This window comes from Strix uralensis, chromosome 2 (assembly GCF_047716275.1).
Source record: "Strix uralensis isolate ZFMK-TIS-50842 chromosome 2, bStrUra1, whole genome shotgun sequence".
Classification (NCBI taxonomy): Eukaryota; Metazoa; Chordata; class Aves; order Strigiformes; family Strigidae; genus Strix; species Strix uralensis.
The window spans coordinates 6009283-6028238 of NC_133973.1; the positions used below are offsets into that span (position 1 = coordinate 6009283).

At 37.8% G+C, this 18956-nt stretch overlaps 1 protein-coding gene across 2 annotated transcripts in view; it reads left to right on the forward strand.

Moving 5' to 3' along the window:
* STXBP5L (syntaxin binding protein 5L) overlaps positions 1-18956 on the forward strand; it is a 219599-nt gene that overhangs the window by 172296 nt on the left and 28347 nt on the right. The window lies entirely within an intron of this gene.

The window sequence follows — 18956 nt, forward strand, 5'->3', positions numbered from 1 at the left end:
CAAAAATATCTATTCTAGATTGTAAGATCTATATCTATTGTTAGATCTATATCTAGCTAGATTGCTAGATCTATATCTATTAAGATTGTTTGCTCCAAAATTTATTCTCCTTTTATATTTCGGAGATAATTCATCAGGGAAAACATGGCACATCTATGAATGTTTCCTATTTTAGCCCTTCTGTGTTGTTTTTCAAGCTATATTTGAATCTTTAAAATGCGAAATTGGGTGCAGTTTTGTAGGCAGTAACTATTATTAGAATTAACTGCTTTTTAAACTAGAAGTTAATTATACTGTGACTGAAACTAATTTTTTAATAAAAAAAAAATCATTTTAAATTAATTTTAAAATTAAAATAATTTTGCTTTGGCATACCTGCTCTGAAACTGGGCAAAATCAAGTCTAATCATCTAGAGTAACTGACCTCAAAATTGCGACCTCCAAGAACTTGGGAGCAGAACTAGCTTGTGCTTATCAGCACAGCCTCACAGCTACATCAGCCTTTGCACTGGCTAACGTTTCTTTCTCTTAGAACACAACTAATTGATCTGCATAATTATGGATTCGTCAGGCAGGATCTTTCTGCTTCCAGTCTTGCCTTTGATCTGTTTAAAGTTCATGGCACACAAGCCCTGTAATGGAAGTGTGCTGTACTCTGCAGAGTCCTGTGAGATCTGTGTTTTAAAACCAGTGACCACATTCCTCCACAGAAGATAGGTCAAGACTTTATCCTTCACAAATTTAGCAGAAGCAGAAAGAACACTTGGCCGCTGAGTCGAGTGATTCAAGTTGCTGCCCAACAAAGTTCCTACTGGGTATGATTACATCACCAACTGATGAGGTTGCAAAGACAGAAGGAACGGAGTTTGATTTGCTGCAATTCATTATGGTTGCCAGACCACATCAACATCAGTTCTTCACCTGGCAGTGAAGTTCATGCCAGTTACTGGCCCTGAGTATGCACAATGCATACACAAAGTGCAAACTGCTGGAGGACATTAGTCTACATGACAAATATTACACACACGATGGCACGCTGGTGAGCGGCTTCATCCTCAGTTCCATCAGAAGGGGAATGATTTGAGTAACAACATTGATGTGCTCCAGTTCATACTTTGAGACTCCAAGGCAATGCCTAGGAAGAATCCCTCCAGCACCCTAACTGCCTGTGTAGGTACAAACAGCTTTACATCTAAGAGAGACATTAGTAACTTAGATTTCCATTCCAACCAGGCCCATAAGAACAGTGTTGATAAAGGCTTCTTGGAGAACTTGAAAAATGGTCTGCCTCCTCCTCATCTCTTGGTTTGATCCTCAACATCGCTTAGCCTATCTGAACCATCTCTGTTTCCCTGAAAAATGTATTTTGCCTGTAACATACTACTGCTTGTCAATGCTTTAACCTCTGATTAAGGTTCTGCAGAGTCAGCCTGTGTCAACTCAGTAATTCAGCTTTGTTGTTTCTCTTCTCCCCTACCCCAAGTCAGAATTAGGCATTTGTGTTCTATCACTGATATGAGTGTTGGAGCACTAAGCAAGAGACTCAGTGTGAATACTCCTTATTTTATATGCACGGCTAGTTTTCTAATTCAGTACAAATCCAACTTCTTCTTTAGAATATTAAGCAATATTTTAAATTTGTTTCAGAAGACTGTCTTTTCAGGTGCTTCTCCTTTACTATGTACCAAAGCATGGCTTTGCAAACAATGTAACTGAAAAATCAGATTCCCATTCTGAAGGCCTTTCAGACAAGAACATGAAATTAAACCATTCAATTAATTTTTTTCTGAAATTCACAGTGCCACACAGGGCATAGCAGCAAGTGAAGAAATACCAACCTTGAATTTTAGGAATGGTAGGTAGAGGAGAGGAATAATCTTCCTTAAACACTGGTATCTTAATTCAATCAGTATTTAAATACTATAGTGATGCATTCCCAATACTGTACAAGAAGGTAAAATGTTAAAGCAGCCATTTGAAAGATTCTGCTTATTTGTGAATATCTGAGTGGTGGCAATTTCCCCTGTAAATAAAATGTATTCCATATGTAGCAATATACATGGAATAACATTGGTAAAAGTTGTGGAACAAAAAATTTAAAAAATAAAACCCCAAACCACTTATCTATATAAAGCATGTTTTGTGAGAACAGTGATGCAGCATGGCATGCCATGTAATGGTATTTGATTGGCTTAAAACAAACCCTCAGATCATATAAAGAACAGTGGAGATCAGGGTTTTTCAATACCATCAAAATACCTTTTTCTTACTCATACATGCCATGTTCTTTCAAGGGAGAAAGCAAAACTGCATTTAGATTGTTGCTTGTGATTTAGAGGTTAAAAGTTAGGGCTTTGTACTACATTCACTCTACAATGACATGTGAGAGCTCAGTAGCTCCAAAAATAAAAAAAAAAAAAAAAAAAACAAACCTCTGGGGCCTTGTAAGCACTCATAATGTAAATGGTGCTACATCCAATGCTGGACTTAATTACTAATCAAAGCATTATAGAACAGTACCCATTCCAGTAAAGTTTACCTTTATTTTTATAATCTCATTAGGAAAATTTATTCGGGGCTTTTAGGAATACAATACATATACATAATTGCATAATATATATGTCCCTTACTGCTTTGGCCATTCATATGCAGCTTCTTATTGAAGCAGGTAGTTGACAATACACTGTGAGCACAAGAAAATGCATCTTTGAGAGGTCATTTCACTTTATTGTGCAAGATGCAATGAACTGTTAAGACTTCTTTCAAAGACCAGAAGGAAAGAATTTCATCTGTTTGTGTATAAGAGAGTGACTTATCAAATGTGTGTTCTAAAATGAAAGTGCATTCTTCTTTTTCTTAAGAAGTCACCTTCGTATTGGGGGCTCACATCCAAAATGCTTTTAAGACTATATAGCTTAGAGAAGGCTATGTAAAAATTTCCATAGTTGAATCCCGTAAGCTTTGGAACAGGTCCCTAATGGCAAGATTACGAGTTTTTTATACATACTGTGCTTTCCAAGTGCTGCTATCCTGATTCATTCTACTGGTTAAATCTGCTGGGATTAGGCCCATGCCATGCCAAGCTCCCACTTTCCTACATGAAATGTTTTTAAATAGCTTTGTTTCAAGAAGAATATTATTAAGTTTCTAACGGTTACTCTTTTTTAACTCGTGGGTATCTGCAAAGTAGCTGAGGAGATCTGACTCGGTTTGAAAATTATGTTCTCATGGAAAACAAGCAAGAAAGTAAATGTTTCAAAACATCTTGTGTGCATGGAAAACATAAAATGTAATTTATTTTGAAACTTGATTATCGATGACACTGCCAGCATAACCATTTCTACTTATTTATATTAAATTAAAAAGAATGTTTACTAGTCAGAAGGCTAATCATTAAAGAGAGGTTAGCTCCTGCACTGTGCATTTTATCACCTTTTCTAATATATGAGGGGGTTTCTGATCAGGTGAATTCATGCTTGAGAAGGGATGTGTATGTAGGGATTAGCAAGGAACAGGGAGCAGTATGAGCTGGCAGAGGGGAGGAAATGGGGACCTGGGTTTGGGCCATGGTGTTTGGCTCAGGAGGAGCAGTAGGGGTAGCCCCCATGCAGCCCATGGTGCATGGCTCAGCGTTCGGGGGGCCTGAGCAGCTCCTATGGACCGGGGAGACAGGAGCTAAGCAAGGGATCAGGGCAGCTCTGGGGAAGGTGACCAGGGCCAAGCACAGCCTGGTGAGTGCCAGGCAGGTGCAGGGACAGGGGAGGCTGTTGGTCTGTAAGCCCAGGTCGAGATCAGCAGGGCCATAGCCAGGCACAGGAGTGGCAGGAGCTGTAACTCAGGGCAGAGTGAGGGTTAGGTTCAGCTTGAAAGAAGCTCCCACTGGAATGTGCTGCCTGGGGTGCTCTGCTTGAGGCCACCAAAGGAAAAGGGTTGTCTCTACACTGGCTCTGAGCCCCAGTAGCCAAACCTCCAGGAGATCCTGGAGATCTTATTGTGTACCTCGTCCAATTGGGGAGCTAAATATTAGGCTCTTAAATCCAGGTTTTAGCAGTGGGGAACTGGGACTGATATTCCAAAGTTATGCAAGCAGAAGCTCCCTAATTGAAAAAAAGCTGTATGAAGTCACCTTCATTCTGAATAATATTAAATTCTTTGACTACAGTCCTGCTGTAATAGCTGAGGGAAACACACCACCGAACGTCATAGCCGCGAGCACAAGTTTGTTTGTCGGTTGTGCCTTCGTGTTTTCATTGAAAGACTGATAGGAACCATATAGCTATGAGACAGGATGTTGTCAGGTCAGCAGACCTGGGTGCTCAGCTTAGCTCAGCTGCCAGACCTTACCTCTTAACTCTGCCTGTGCCTCTTTCTCATCCCGCAGTTGGATAACTTGACTGTTTATACATTAAGCTCTTTTGGGCAGGGGCTGTCTTGCCTTACACTGTGGCATCACAATTTCTCCTGACTGCCTCCAGCATTGAATACAAATAGTGGTAACAACTCTGCTAGCCTCTTGAACCTTTATATTCTACTTCATTCTTAAATTGAACTGGTTTTCAAAAGCTCTTTCTCAGCAGGATAGGTTTACATGCATGATCCTTCTTTACAGTAAATGTAGAGATAGTAAAATATACATGATTTAGATAGTAAAAATAATTACATAATAATATCTATATTCTGAACAGTTTAATAGTAAAAAGTTAGTTTTACCCCCAAAAAAGTAATATGCACAGCTTTAATCACAGTAAAGCTTGAAAGCAACCTTCTTTTGTTTTTACCCTCAAAAATGTGGTCTATGGACAGTGGTCCATGCTGTATCCTAGCAAATCACATCCAAAATCACGTCACAAATTTCCAAATTTGGTGGTGGAGATGGTAGTAGGAGTAACTCCTGGCTTCCTCAACTGCACTTCCTTCATTTCCTCATGCTGTGTGTTTACTTTGTCCTTCAGCCTCCTACTCACCATGTCCTCTACTCTATCCCTCTACTCAGAAACCAGCTAGCCAACTGGATACTCCTCTCTTTCTGATCCTCGGTCCCTTCAGCATCCTGATTTGGATTGCAGCCCTCAGTATGGCATGCCTGTTTTGTCTGTGCGCAGCTGTGGCAGCTCCCAAATCAAGCCTGTTTAGAGTCCTTCAGAGGAATCGGAAAGTGCATACTTTGCATATGCTGTGTGAGCCTGCACGCAAATAGTTGGGAGCTATTTCTGTAGTCTTGCAGTTCATACATATATACCACAATTTGGGAACAGCTGTGGCATATAACACAAGACATGTAATTCCTGTTATACAGAAACACATGTAACTTAGAAATAGAAGAGTTTTAAACAACCAATTTGCAAAGCTCAAAGCCTCCATGATGAAAGCACTAATGAAGCTCCTTGGTGTTAAATGCAGCTAGGTTTTATAGTTCTGAAATATCGTAATCTAGATCCTAGTCTGTTAGTAAAGTGTCCTACAGTCTTCCTTAGGAATTGATAATCCTTTTTCAGAGGGCTGGTTGGGCCAGATGTTGTCCTTTCCTTTAAAGGAGATGATACCACGAGTGATGCTTCTTTCTCTATAGCAAAGCACTGATTTTCTGGAGCAGTATCCTCCATTCACAGTCTGAAAGAGTGTATGACAGCTGCCCAGATAAATGGAATATTTTTAAAAGGCTGTATTGAAAATCAAGCTTCCCTTTGTGTGACTGCCTAAAATGGATGCAGGAGCCTAACACTTGGTATCCAAATTAGAGAATCTTCATGTAGTAGTGTCAGTGATGTATATTTTGATGTTGGATTGATCTGAAGAGACCTCACCTATTCCAAAGCATCTAGTTAAAAGGACAGCTAGAAACGGGTGTACTATGCTGGTTCTACTGATACCAAAATGTTGCTCAAGAGCCTGAAGGGCTCCCCTACACTTCCCTGAAGAAAGAAAAAAAAAAAAAAATCTAACCTAGATGCCAGCTGATATTTTCTTATGCCACATTGTAGGCTTTGTAGTTTATGATACTGCAAAAGAACGCAACAGAATATCTTTTTAGGAGCTTTGTGAATTGAAATGGTAAGTGGCTGTTCTGGGCATCCTTCTGACCTAAAATCTTATTAAATAGAAATTACAAAGGACTTGTTCCTTATATTCATATGTCCCAGTGTTCCTGTCACTGTGATACTCACCATGTGAGACTTTTTTTAGAAGTATAATAGTTAGCTGACAAATACTTCATTGTTCACTTCTAGTAACAGACAGTATGGGTAAGGGGTAAAAGCCAGAAAACAATGTGAAAAAACACTCAATGAATGCAAAATGGAAGAACCATATTGGAAATTAAGTCTTCTGAATAATTAATAAAAGATTTCCTAAGGCATTCTTTTAATAAATTTGATGCCGTTTTGACTGCTACAAGACATGCTTCATTTCAGTTCTCTGGTGTTGTTCATTGTTTTAAAATGTGCTCATGTGTAAGGAAATGAAAACATTTTTGAACAGAAGCAAAATCATAGTTTTCTTGCATAATTGGAACACAACAGATAATTAAATCTTCGGTAAATTGAGTGCAATATTTTCATGTCTAGATAACACTACGTTATATCCTGAAGCTGCTGTATTTCGTTTCTGTGCAATCTGTCTTCCTTTCCATAATAATACAACAGTGTGTTCTGTCTTCATTACCTGTACAATATGCCCTCTCTTTTTCAAATGGTATCTTGAGGTATGATGTCATCAGAACTCATAATTTCATTGCACCCTCTTACTAAATTGGTTTCCAGGTGTTTAAATATTTGTGATATGCTGCATAACCAGCATTTGCAATATTTGCCTTAATCTCATCTGTTTTTGTTATCATTCCTGTCATCACAAGGTAAGATATTGCAGCACACAGCCAAAGCTGTGTAAAGCACCATTCACTTCCTAAGAGCTGGAGTAATGCTTTTTCCAGTGCTGCTTTGTTCAGTTATGTTTATTTTGCTGAATGGTGTACATGAAAATATTTAAATCGTAATTCTGCCTTTGTATGCTGATTAAAAAAATGTGCTACAAAATTGCAACATGGTATTAACCAGAAGATGGCATGTTGTTTTCCCTCACTCCTTTTTCTTTCTTACTTATTAACAACTGCCTTTCTCCTTTTTCTGTTGTTTCAGTTAAAGGATCAAGAAAGTTAAGTCTGCCAACAGATCTTAAGACTGATCTTGGTACGGTAGGCGAAAGCCAACAGCTTTAAACTTCCTTACATTCACTGGCAAAACATTTTACCAACTGATTCATGAGATAACACAATAACCTTGGAGGCTTTGTCTGAAAAGGCTTTCTAAAAACCACCTATTAACCCATACAGTTCTGTTGGCAGCTCTCAGCATTCTGCTTGTTTAATATCCATTTATTTCATGTAGACATATTTTGCCAGTCATTACACACTGTGTGTGTAATATTTTATATCCAGAACTTTTTACACACTTGAGCCATTATAACTGGTTGTCAGTGATGTTTATCTCTGCCTATAACACCCAATGCATGTGCTAGTCTATTTTCTTTATTTGATGTACATATTCCGTGCCACAACAGTGATAAGACAATTGAACATCTATATTCTATAGTGTCTTTGAACTTCTGAGAAGTCAGATTAAAAATCAGTCATTTGTGTCTCAGTTCTCTCCTTGAGATTTACCTCAGCCAACTGTTAAGTGCACAGTTTGCTGTAACCTTTTTCTCAATTCTTCTTTAATATTTCAGTGGAAATGCATGGTGAGAGCAGAAATTTCACCTCAAAACACCTAAATGAAAATTCAACATCCTGCATAACCTAAAACTATTTGGGGCAGATCATGCCCTCCTAAATATCCACCTAAAGGGGATGTCTCCTGGCATTTGGGTTGGAATGTGTGGTTCACACAAAGACTTTTATAATTGTCTTTAAGTATTCTCAGTCTCAAGGACTCCTTTCTAGTTTTGCTCTCATGGGAAGTTTCTCGTGTAAGATGACTGGAAAAGCCGTGTAGCCATGCCTCATTACTTTGAGTGTCTTTTTAGAGATAGAAATTAAAGTTGGATCACATCCTTGCATAATGCGGCCGAACTTAATTTCTGTCGCTAAGAATCATGTGCATGTATTAACCACTGTAGCACTGTTCCCCAAGGCACAAGTCAGGGGAATAAATATGTCTTCTACACTATAAATGTGTGAGGAACTTGGAAAAGTGCTAATAGCTCCTGATAAAGATTGAGTAAATAAACATTGAAAAACCATTGAAAAATTTAAGCCACATTGTGGAGATTTTGGTGTACAGAGTTATTTGGTTGAAATAACTTACCCCATCATTAACAATGATGTTTGAGAAACTAGGAATGTAGGAATACACCAAAAAAAATTTGGAGTGGAAAATTATAATACTCAAATACTCCAGAAAGGTAAAAGGAGTGATGTAGGCACCTGTAAAATTAATATTTATCACTAAATAAATGGGCAGCTATAAAGAGGGAAGGTGAATACTTAGAGTATCGAAATAGCTGTAGGGTAGGACCTATGGCTAAACCATATGCTACAGGTCAGACTTCTTTTTGTTAGTATTATTAAAACTATATAATCTTGAAGGACACAGAATGAAGTAGATTTAGATCCTAAATCATAACGCAAGAAAAAGATAAATTTGACGTGTAAAAGACTGGATTTACGGGTTTTTAGAAAAGCAAGAAACAAATCAATGTAACCAGAAGTGGTGAGGGCTTTATTGTGTAATATAAAAAAGTTGCATATCAGAGAAAAAACTGCTTACTGTCAGCTTTTCTGGAATCATGCTGGGAGCTGGACAATATTGTAAGCGTTGTCTAGAAAATATTGACAAATTGAAGGCAGATTTATGTTTTAAAAAACCCACAAACAACCAAAACCCAACAACCAAAAAACAACAAAAAAACCCAAGGACTGGGGAGCAGGAAAACTATGTACAAAAGGAAATGTGTAAGAGTTAACAAATTTAACTCAGAAGTGTAGGAGGCACGATGATCCATCTTAAATATATGACACATGTTTGAAGATTAATGAAATGCATAATCCTGTCTGTGACTTTGATTTCAGAACATTCGTGTCTACAATTTCTCTATTTACTTGTACTCATTATTTTTTAATAATGTAGAACAAGTTAAGTATAAACTAAATAAGTCTAAGAAGGTCTATTTCAACATCTTGCAGAAACTAGTGGAACTCCGTTAATTTCAAAAGCTTCATACACACCAAAAGGTATTATCAAATTGTCACTAAAGCATTCTGTTTGTTGTTACTGCCACAGCTATGGGTACTCTGTACTCATATTACCAAGGAGCCTGGTGGACTGCTAAGGATAAAGCATGTGGAAGCTGCATTCAGTGTATAAACTGGCAGATAGTCATGTCTGATCAACTGCAGAGGAAGGTTTAAAAAAACAAAACAAAACAAAAAAAACCCAAAACAAACAAACAAAAACAACAACCAAAACCACTTTTGTTTCAGTTCTCCTTCATGACTGCCTTAGAAGGGCAGAAGATTCCTGTTAATTATTCTAGCCATTAAAACTATGCTGAATTATAAATTGCTTAGTTTACAACAGGCTAGAAAGAGCCTCTCTTTCTCAGTGTAAGGAGATAAATTTAAATGAGAGTTCCTGGAAAAGGTGATGAATAGCATCTGCATTTCATCTACTTCTGTTCCAAAATGTCCTGGCTAGACTGGCAGAGCTCTTAGAGACTATTTATCCACTGTTTGGCTGTTGCCTGAGATTGTAACCATAGTCTGAGTATTCAGGGTCTAACAATACTCTCTGGCCCACACTTCTTGTAAAGATATTCAGGTCACCCCTTTCAAATGATAAGATATTGTACATCCATCCCATTGGCTCTGGCTCATAGCTTTTTACAGAGTGCTGATACATCGCCTACTCTCAGCACTGACTGCAGTTAATTGGGAAATACGTTAGCATTTGGCAACTTACAGTTCTGCTCCCTTCTTAGGATCTGGCTCATGTAACGTCCTTGCTTTCACTTTGCTTTGAACTGTAATAGTAGAGGCTAAGTAGAAGTTAAATCTATTTCAGGTGGAGGTGCTGCCAGTACTGAGAATTGCTTGGGGAGTAGTTTGCTAGAATTTAAGGGAATAATGTGTGATCTGATGACTCAGGGTGTTCTAGTTAAACCTTGGCAGGATTTTCATGACTTAAAAGTACTTTGGGACTCCATTTTGACCCTTCTGTGATGGATAAAGTTGACCTCAGCATCTTTTTATTTTGATGTAGTGATTTTTATCTATCCTTGCTGAAGAACTTGTCACCAGTGGATGCTAAATCTCCAAACAGAAATGTGAGAATGTGCCACATGTGGGGATACATTGAAATTTGTTGATAGTTTTAGCTACAGCAGATCGTAGTAACCCTATGTTTATTTAAGTTGGCCAGAAGGAAGATGTGACATTACTGTTGCATATATACTGTACAGTTTCCCTGTTACGCTTCAGAGACAGCTCTGAATGATAGTGTCTTTATTTTTGAACCTAATACTGTTCCCCAAAGTTTTCTGAAAAGATCATCTACATTTCCATGCACTGCTGCAGTCAAATGAATTATGGGGACAACCCTAATCTATTTTAACCAAGTGGAAAATCTGGCATATATCCAGACATACATAACTGCTTTTATATGAGAGTTTTCTAACTTTGCTTCATCAGCCACTTCAAGCATCAGCTTGTATTTTTCTTTTAGGAAGTATTTCTGCTCATTTCATTAAAAGCTTTCAAAGTTTCCAGGTGATCACAGGGAGCTAGACAGAAGTCCTAACTAAAGACGGATATGTTTAGTGACTGCTGATTTTTATTTCATTCCTATGAACAGACGATTTCACTGTAAGAATTTATGCTATCACCTAGACTATATTAGTCAAGCAAGGAAAGAAAATGCAAATAGAGACATATCTTTTGTTTCTTCTCAGTAAATTGTAAACTTCAAAAGATTCCTATAATTTCCTATGCTTTCTGCAGATATTTATAAGCAGTGAATGAAATCTTTACCAGGTCAGAGTTAATGTCTCCCATTTTACACAGCAGTGAAAAACTAGATAAAGTACCAAATAAGCTCAGTTTTTTTCAAGGATTTGAGGAATAGAGAGGCCCAAAAACTGCTCAAAACAGGTCTAGTTAGACGGAGTAAGTCAGGGCAGTGTCCAGTTGAGTCTCAAATACCTCTAAGGACAGGGCGTCTGCAACCTCTCTGAGTGACCTCCTCCAGTATTTGACCATTCACATAGGAAAAAAGTGTTTCCTAATATTTAACCAGAATTTCACGTGTTCTGAGACATGTCCTTTTCCTCTCATCCGATCACTGTGCAACTCTGAGAAGTGTCTGGCTCTGTCTTCTCCATACACTTGGATCAGGTAGTTACAGACAGCAATAAGGTCTCTCCTCAGTCTTTTCTTCTTAAGGCTGAAAAAACCCCCAGTTCTCCGACTTTCTCTTACATCATGGGTGCCACCTCCCTTACCAGCGTGGTGGACCCCTGCTGAACTCATGGCTGTATGTCAATATCTTCCTTGTAATGGGAAGCCCAAAACTGGGCACAGGACTTGAGATGCAGCCTGACAAGTGCTGAATACGGGAAGGATTACGTCCTTCAAGCTGCTGGCTATGCTCTCACTGATTCGGTGGAAAATGTGGTTTGCCCTTTTTGGTGCAAGTTTGATCACTATTAAGATGGAAAACATTGTGGGTTGGACTAAAGGCTTTCACTTTTACATAAATGGTTTTAAGCGTTTGGCCTCTATGCAATTTCACCTTTTCAGGTTTTGATTCTTATATTCTGTAGCTAGGACCTACTAGAAAAAAGTTTCTCATCTGTTGAAGGTCAGGTGCATGACAGCACCAGTTTCTTCCTTAATTAAATAGAGAAGTTTATGGTCAAACATTTTTAAAAGAGAACCTATATTAACAGATATATTAGCCCTCTGACAGTCCAAATAACCAAAATGTAAAAACAAAAAAAGGCAACAAGAGCTGACCAGCAGGTTAACTCTGTCATCTGTTACAGCAGAACAATGTGCCATGGTTATATTTTGAATGCAGAAAGGGTCTGTGTTCTGATTTCTAATGCTTCCAGGTTTTTTTTTTTAAAAAAAAAAAAACAAAACTGATCTATATGGGAGATTTAATAAGCAAGGAGTTTAAAGGAAAGGTAAGTTCTTAAAATTATCCAAATGATACCCTAAAATGTTTACAACTGATACAGTTAAATGTAGTCCTGAAGGACAGGCAGTAGAATTTGTTAGCTGAAAGAACAAAACAAGCAGTAAAGTTCATCAAACATTTAAGAGTTGATAATAACAAAATCATAGGTGACTGTTAAGCTCACAGTGTAATAGATTTTCACTGTTCCTAAGTTCTCTATTGTTACTTAAAGAAGAGTTCCTTACTGAGGACTCTCAAAGGTAAGTCATTTTCCACTGCTTTCAAGCTATGCAAACACATCTGTAGTATTCTTCCATTCTCTGGGCTCTGTACGCTTCTCGGGTTGTAATACTCTCCAGCGGTCAAAATCTGGGGCTACGCAGAGATTTACCAGACCTGCCTGTACCCAGAGGTCCTCTATAGTAAATAACTTGGAGTGGGATTAAGCACTCACACAGACTGTCAGCTGTAGGCAGAGACTCGAGCATGAGACAGCCTGAGCAGAAGAATATTGAGAAAGTATCATTTTCCAGGTATCATTATTTTGACAACAAAGTGATAACAAAAGAAGGATAAATAAGAACTTTAAATCAGAAGTTATCAACTATATGTTTTTGCAACATTAAAATAAGAATTAACAATTGTTACTAGTTTGTTTATTGCAATAACCTGGTATGAAATCTGTTGAAAATCTACAATGCAAAATGTTAACAAGTCGGGAAAAATTTAGATTTTTTTGGAATTGTTTGATTGCTGCATAAAAATTATGTGTAAACTTAATTATATTTGGAATGCCTTATTTGACCATGTCTCTACTTTTTTCTGTTGAGTGTTTGCAAGCAAATTATTTATAGGTTAGCATCTATGGAGTGGTGTTAACTCAGTTATTTCAGACATTCTTACCTCTAGATAAAAACAACAATTTTTGGAAAAATCAGGGGAAGAATCTCTGGAAGAATCTGGTTAGAATAGATTACAAACACTTTTGTTGTAATTATATTACATTTTGTTCATTCATTTCAGAGGGAAAGGTGGAGTTTTGTTTAGAAAGTCTCTGGCTCATATGTGTCATGCTTTATTTTTGTCATGTTCAGGTTGAAAAGATGTTTCCAGTCCAACCTCTTTGAAGAATTTTTCATTTTCAAAAATCAGAGGATTAACCCCAGATTTTTCCATCTTGAAAACGCAGCTGCAATGCTACTAATAAGGGGTGCTGAGGACTAGTTGTTGATATCCCAGGTGGTCTTGTGGTTCATCCACTCTATCTGCATGTTTCAGTGTTGTCCTCTGTGCAGCTCAGGAGGTATCATGTCTCATGCATATGTTTCAGCATTAAATCAAGTTTTCTGTCTGTGTTTTCCTGTTTGTTGCACAAAGCATAGCAACAATTTATGTTATGTTATTCTGTCGAGGCCCACTGAGTGCTGTGTACTTTTTGAGACAGTCAATTCAGTAGCGTGGTGTTACATGATCACTGGAAATTCAGCAGAGGAATCCGAAGAGCAGAGTTAGATCCAAGTAGTCCAAAATTTTCCCACTGTTCTCAGGGAACAGTGAGACTTATTTTTAGATTTGCACTGCCAGGTTTGGGGTTTCAAATATAATGTAGAGGTGATGTTATGACATATGGTAATATATTCATAGTGTTCTTCATTTGGATAGTGTTTATTTTGTATTTTGGTATCATAATTGCAGACAAAAGTACTAGTTTTAAAAGAAGCTCTGTCAGTGAGAACACACTTAACATTTTCAACCACGTCACAGTATTTTATTTATCTGAAAAACAAATCTGTTCACCCTGCTTTCAAAAAAATTATTAGACCTAGGATCAAGCACAAGATAGGAGCTCATTACCATAATAAGAATGCCATTATATTACACAGGCAGTATATTACAATGACAGCATGTTATACTCTTAGTAGGACCTAAATGTACTAGCAGCAGGTCAAGAGGGCAATTCATCCTTCCTCTTCAAACCGATGAAGACACGACGGTAATTACACACTTTGACTGGCGGTACATCTCTACTAACCTCTTCTGCTAGGGCTCACACCTCCTCTCCTGCCTGGTGGGCAGAACTGCACCAAGAGAAAATTGTGATCCTGACTTTGTAAAGGATTTTCTTTTAAGAATAATTTGTTAAAAGTTTACGGTGTCAGTCTGTATTCTCACTAACGAATGATCGCACTACTTTTACACAAATTTTGGTTATTTTACATGCAAACCGGAGACTGTTCTTTGGACCATTTGTAAAGTTATAAGAACTCTTTTTTTTTTTCCCTTGATTTTAAATCTGTATCTCTTTGCTGTGTAAAGAAATAAGCTTAGGCACACCCATAATTATTACCCAAAATCTAATTTATTGATAATACACAAGAATCCCTCAGTGGAAACAGATGGACTTTTCCTCCCTTTAACAGCAGAGATTGTATTCCTCAACATTTGTTGAGAAGATTCTCTGGGACTCTTTTTTTCAGGTTCTTACTGCTCCATGTAAAAGCATCTCTTTCTGGTCCTCCTGCTCTTTTATTGATTACTTCCTTACAATTTAGGATGATATTATAATGCTTCTAATTAGTCATATTTAAATTCCTTTGTTCTCAGTCTCTCTCAGATCATGAGTAAGAACTGGTTTTTAGCTAGTTTTTGTGTGTGAATTTATCCCTTTTTTAGAACTGAAAAAAATGTTGGGGTTTTTTTGTTATGTCTAGTGTAACACAACTTGCTAGGCAGCAACTGCAAATGCATGTTTCTCCTTTCTTTCTTACATTTTTAATATATTTAGTTTTAACAAGGGTCCAGCTTTGCACTGGTGAATCATTGGTTCCTTTTGCTTTTTGCGGAGGTCACCAAGTAGTTTAAAAGAGTTGTATGACAAGGCAGGTTGTGTAACATATGCATGTTACTGTGTGTAAACTAAAATCAGTATGTGTATATATAATACACTCCCTGTCTGTGTCATAATACTCAAAAAAATTAGAATGAGGCTCTCCAGCAGGCTTGCTGGTGTCTGTTGCACACTGCAAGTCTCAGAAGGTATCTCTCAGTAGTTTCAAGTTCACAGTAGCTAATGTTACTTCTTCAGTTCCTCTTAATCTCATCATCTCACTGGTATTTTGTGTGACACATTGGCCTTCCATCCAGCACAGTTTCATTTCATTTTTTAAGCAGTTTTTGGGGTGCACACTGCACTGAATGTTGCTACCGTTTGGTAACAGGGATAGCTAAAGCATTTTAAATTTGTGTGGGTAACGCCATGAGCCCACATAAAAGCAAACAACCAGGACCTGCACTGTAGAAGCAGCACATGGAGAGCGTCAGAGAATTTTGTCATGCACTTCTCTTTTATATAATTTAATAAATCTTAGATACAGTGCGTTACGAGCTGCTTTATTAAATCAGTGGAGTTAAATCGGTATAAAATGGACTAATGATTGTAGCATGGGGTAACCTACTATGATTACTTCCAGTGGCTTGCATAAGCCTTACATTTTTAAATTAATGAACACACTGAGCCCTAGCTATTTAGTTCACTGTCCACAAACAGGAAAAAAGGCTGCTGCCCTGCCACAGTGGGATGACTGTTACACAGCCTGCAGACGGCTTAAAGGATAAGCTCTGCTGAGCCAGAATGCGCAGATGGAGAGCGTTAGTAACTCTGGGGCTTGCTGCTGGAGTCTAGAAGCACGAGAGAGTATAATGCAAATTCCCTTGACCTCATGGGAAGGGATAGCAGGCAATGGCAAACGCAGTGGTGGAAAAGGGTAGAAAAGAGAAGGGGGCTTTTTGTACAGTGCTTTCTCCCCAAGCAACTATTCTCTGCCTTCTCCAGAAGAAGAGAGCGTTAAGAGCTGTTGCGCTATTGCATCAGCGGCACAGAGCAATCCATGCACCGCTTCTTAAGTACCAATGTTAATGTTTCTGGTATCAACTGGTGCTCAGTATTAACCAGTATTTCTGATTGAGAAAAACCCCAGTGACCACATGACAAAAGCAGTAAGCCAGCAAGAACAAAAGTTAAAATGTTGTTCTTCCTTACAAATCGAATAAAGCTGGGAAAAAGCCAGTTTTTACAAGGCTCTTCTATCTGTTCTTTGGGGTGATTGAAAGACATCTCTCATGGCAAACGAGGCTTGGTGATCGGGGCTCAGAGGGCTACTAAATCATTGCAGTCATTTTGGCAAAGGGTGGTAACTTGAGCATTCTCACAGTCTCCCTTAGTACATTATAGGAAACTCGTGTTGCTCTTTTCTTACCACTTTTCTGGCACACCTCATTCTTTTTAGACAATGCGGTAAGGAACCCTTAAACTTTCTTCAGAAACATTTTGTATGACTGAGCTCATGCTATATAAATAGTGAGAAATCAAATTTTAAATGGGATTTTCTCATAGATTTGGGTGGTCTTTATCTGCTTGATGCTTCTCAGCAAACAGTTGCAGTCATACTTCCCATAATTATATCAGTCTTTGTACAATGTCTTTTTGTTTTTACTAAGGTTTGAAGAGCTGCATAGCTCCTTGTTGTATACATTTAAAAAATAATCATATCTAATCAGAAGAACAGAACGGTGTTAAAATGTAGAAAAAAGTGTGGCTGATCACTAAAATCCTTCTTCCACTCATCGTTATAGCACTCACTAATATTTCACCAACTTCAGTACTTGAAGAGATATCCCTGCAGCTTCTAGGATGAGGTTGCTTTTTTTTTTTTTTTTCCTACACAGGAACTGGCTTTGCTTATTCAGAAAGGCATTGTCAAAACAACTAAAGGGATTTAGGTGCCTGGATCCTACTGATTGTTTTTGCTTAATTTGGGCCTTTGAAGGTAACTGAGACAAGCAAGCATACTGACAGAAACACAGCAGTATTTCTTTTAAAATCTGGCGTAGTGACTAGGGGTTTAGATGAATTGTGCCCGTTCTGTACAATGTTCAGGGAAAGGGACTCGCAATGTTGTTGATGTTTCTATAGAATATGATTTTTTTTTTTACTCTATTATGTTCCTCACCACTTCCTAGGATCCCCCTGGAGATAATTAGATATCATGCTGAAACTCCTTCACACAAACTGATTTTTGAAGAAAGGAAGCAGCTGGATGAGGATGTGTCTGTTGCTGAGGTTGAACAGTCAGCCTGTGCCCTTGAACAAAGCCCCTGATCTCAAAGGACTTTCTACTGAAATATATGAATAGTTCCAGCATATTTTGGAAAATTCCCTAACTATAAGCTAAATGAACCATCCACATCATTTTTATATCTGCTATTAGCTCAGTTAATAGCCGTGTATTAAGAAACATGATAAGAATCATGAAAGTTGTATCTCCTACAGAGCTGTCTCATTATGCAGTACGGATACTAAATTGCTTTCTAAACTAGAATTCTGAACAACTCTTTCCAGTTTTGTTCATTAAGACTGAACTGCTTTCACATAGAAAGGACATGACTTACACATTGGAAGACTACATATAATAGCACACTATATGCTGTATTCTGTATAGAATCTGTTTAATCATTTGAATATAGAAATAGCTTTTCATCATGTACAGTGGAGCTGTTATGGTATGGTAACCAAGAAATAAATGTATCTTGGTATATTAACACTCATCTTTTCCTTGGATACAGTAAAAATCAAAGAGAGTTAACTGAATGTGATACAAACAGAACTTTAAAGACTAATCTAATTCTTAGATATAAATAACTTGACATTTAAAATGAAGGCAGAAACTCCAAGCTTGTCCTATATTATCTGTAGTATTGAGTTTCCATAGTTTTGAATAGAAACATTCAGTGTGCTTGCATAAGTCTAAATTTTTGTTATGCTTGTTGCTAGCTGTTTACTTAAACTAGTAAGTATGAATTACCTGCTGACCAAAAATAATTCAATTATACCTGGGCATGTATCCTTTCATATGTTGAGGGGAAAATTGTGTTCAGTAATTCTTCTCATGTTACCTTACCCAACAGGAGAGGAAGAAAAATATTGTATGAATGTTTTATAGTCCAGTCCAACCCACTCTGATCTAAGCCTTGATCAGTGGATTGTTGTGGTTTAAAGACCTGTTGCCAGTGATGAGGAACAGAGGAATGTAGGCAGAGTTTAAAGCAGCCATGGTTTGTTTCTCACTCCATCAGACAGCAGCATGTGCTGTGCTGACTGACTGTGGCCTCTAGCAGGGGTCCAAGGACTTAGCCTCATACCTTTAGCAGACAAATTAATTGTTCAGCAATCAGTTTCCTTAGCAGTAAAATGTGGTATATAAAGAACAAAATACTTAGTAATATTACTTAGTAATACTTAGTAATATTATTCCAAATGGTAGCAGTTATATGCCTGTTCCATGAAGCTTTGAGTCAGGTAGGGAAGATGTCTAGCTCTAAATTCTATCCTGTAGTAAATTACACTTGCAGTTCTTTGAGAGCAAAAAGGGAAGATAGTGTTCAAATTTATTTGCTGTCTGTTAGGAGACACAACATCAGGGGTGACAGTGTTATCAGCAGTATCTTGACAAATTGCCTGGGCACGTAGGTCAACAAAAGGCTGTGGGATCTGCAGCTGTAAGAACATGTACCAGTTCTATGTCCCTTGTTTGTTTTTTTTTTTTTCTAAGTGTACCTTAAATATATGGTGAGTTATTCTTACATATACATGCTGGGTTGGTAAAACAAATAAGTAGTTGTTCTCAGAAGATTTGATTTAACCCATTCTTAAATATCAGAACATACATCTCTCCTCCATTCTGAATTTTGGGAGCTGGCACTTTACCTCGCACTTGTTGGATTCGCTTT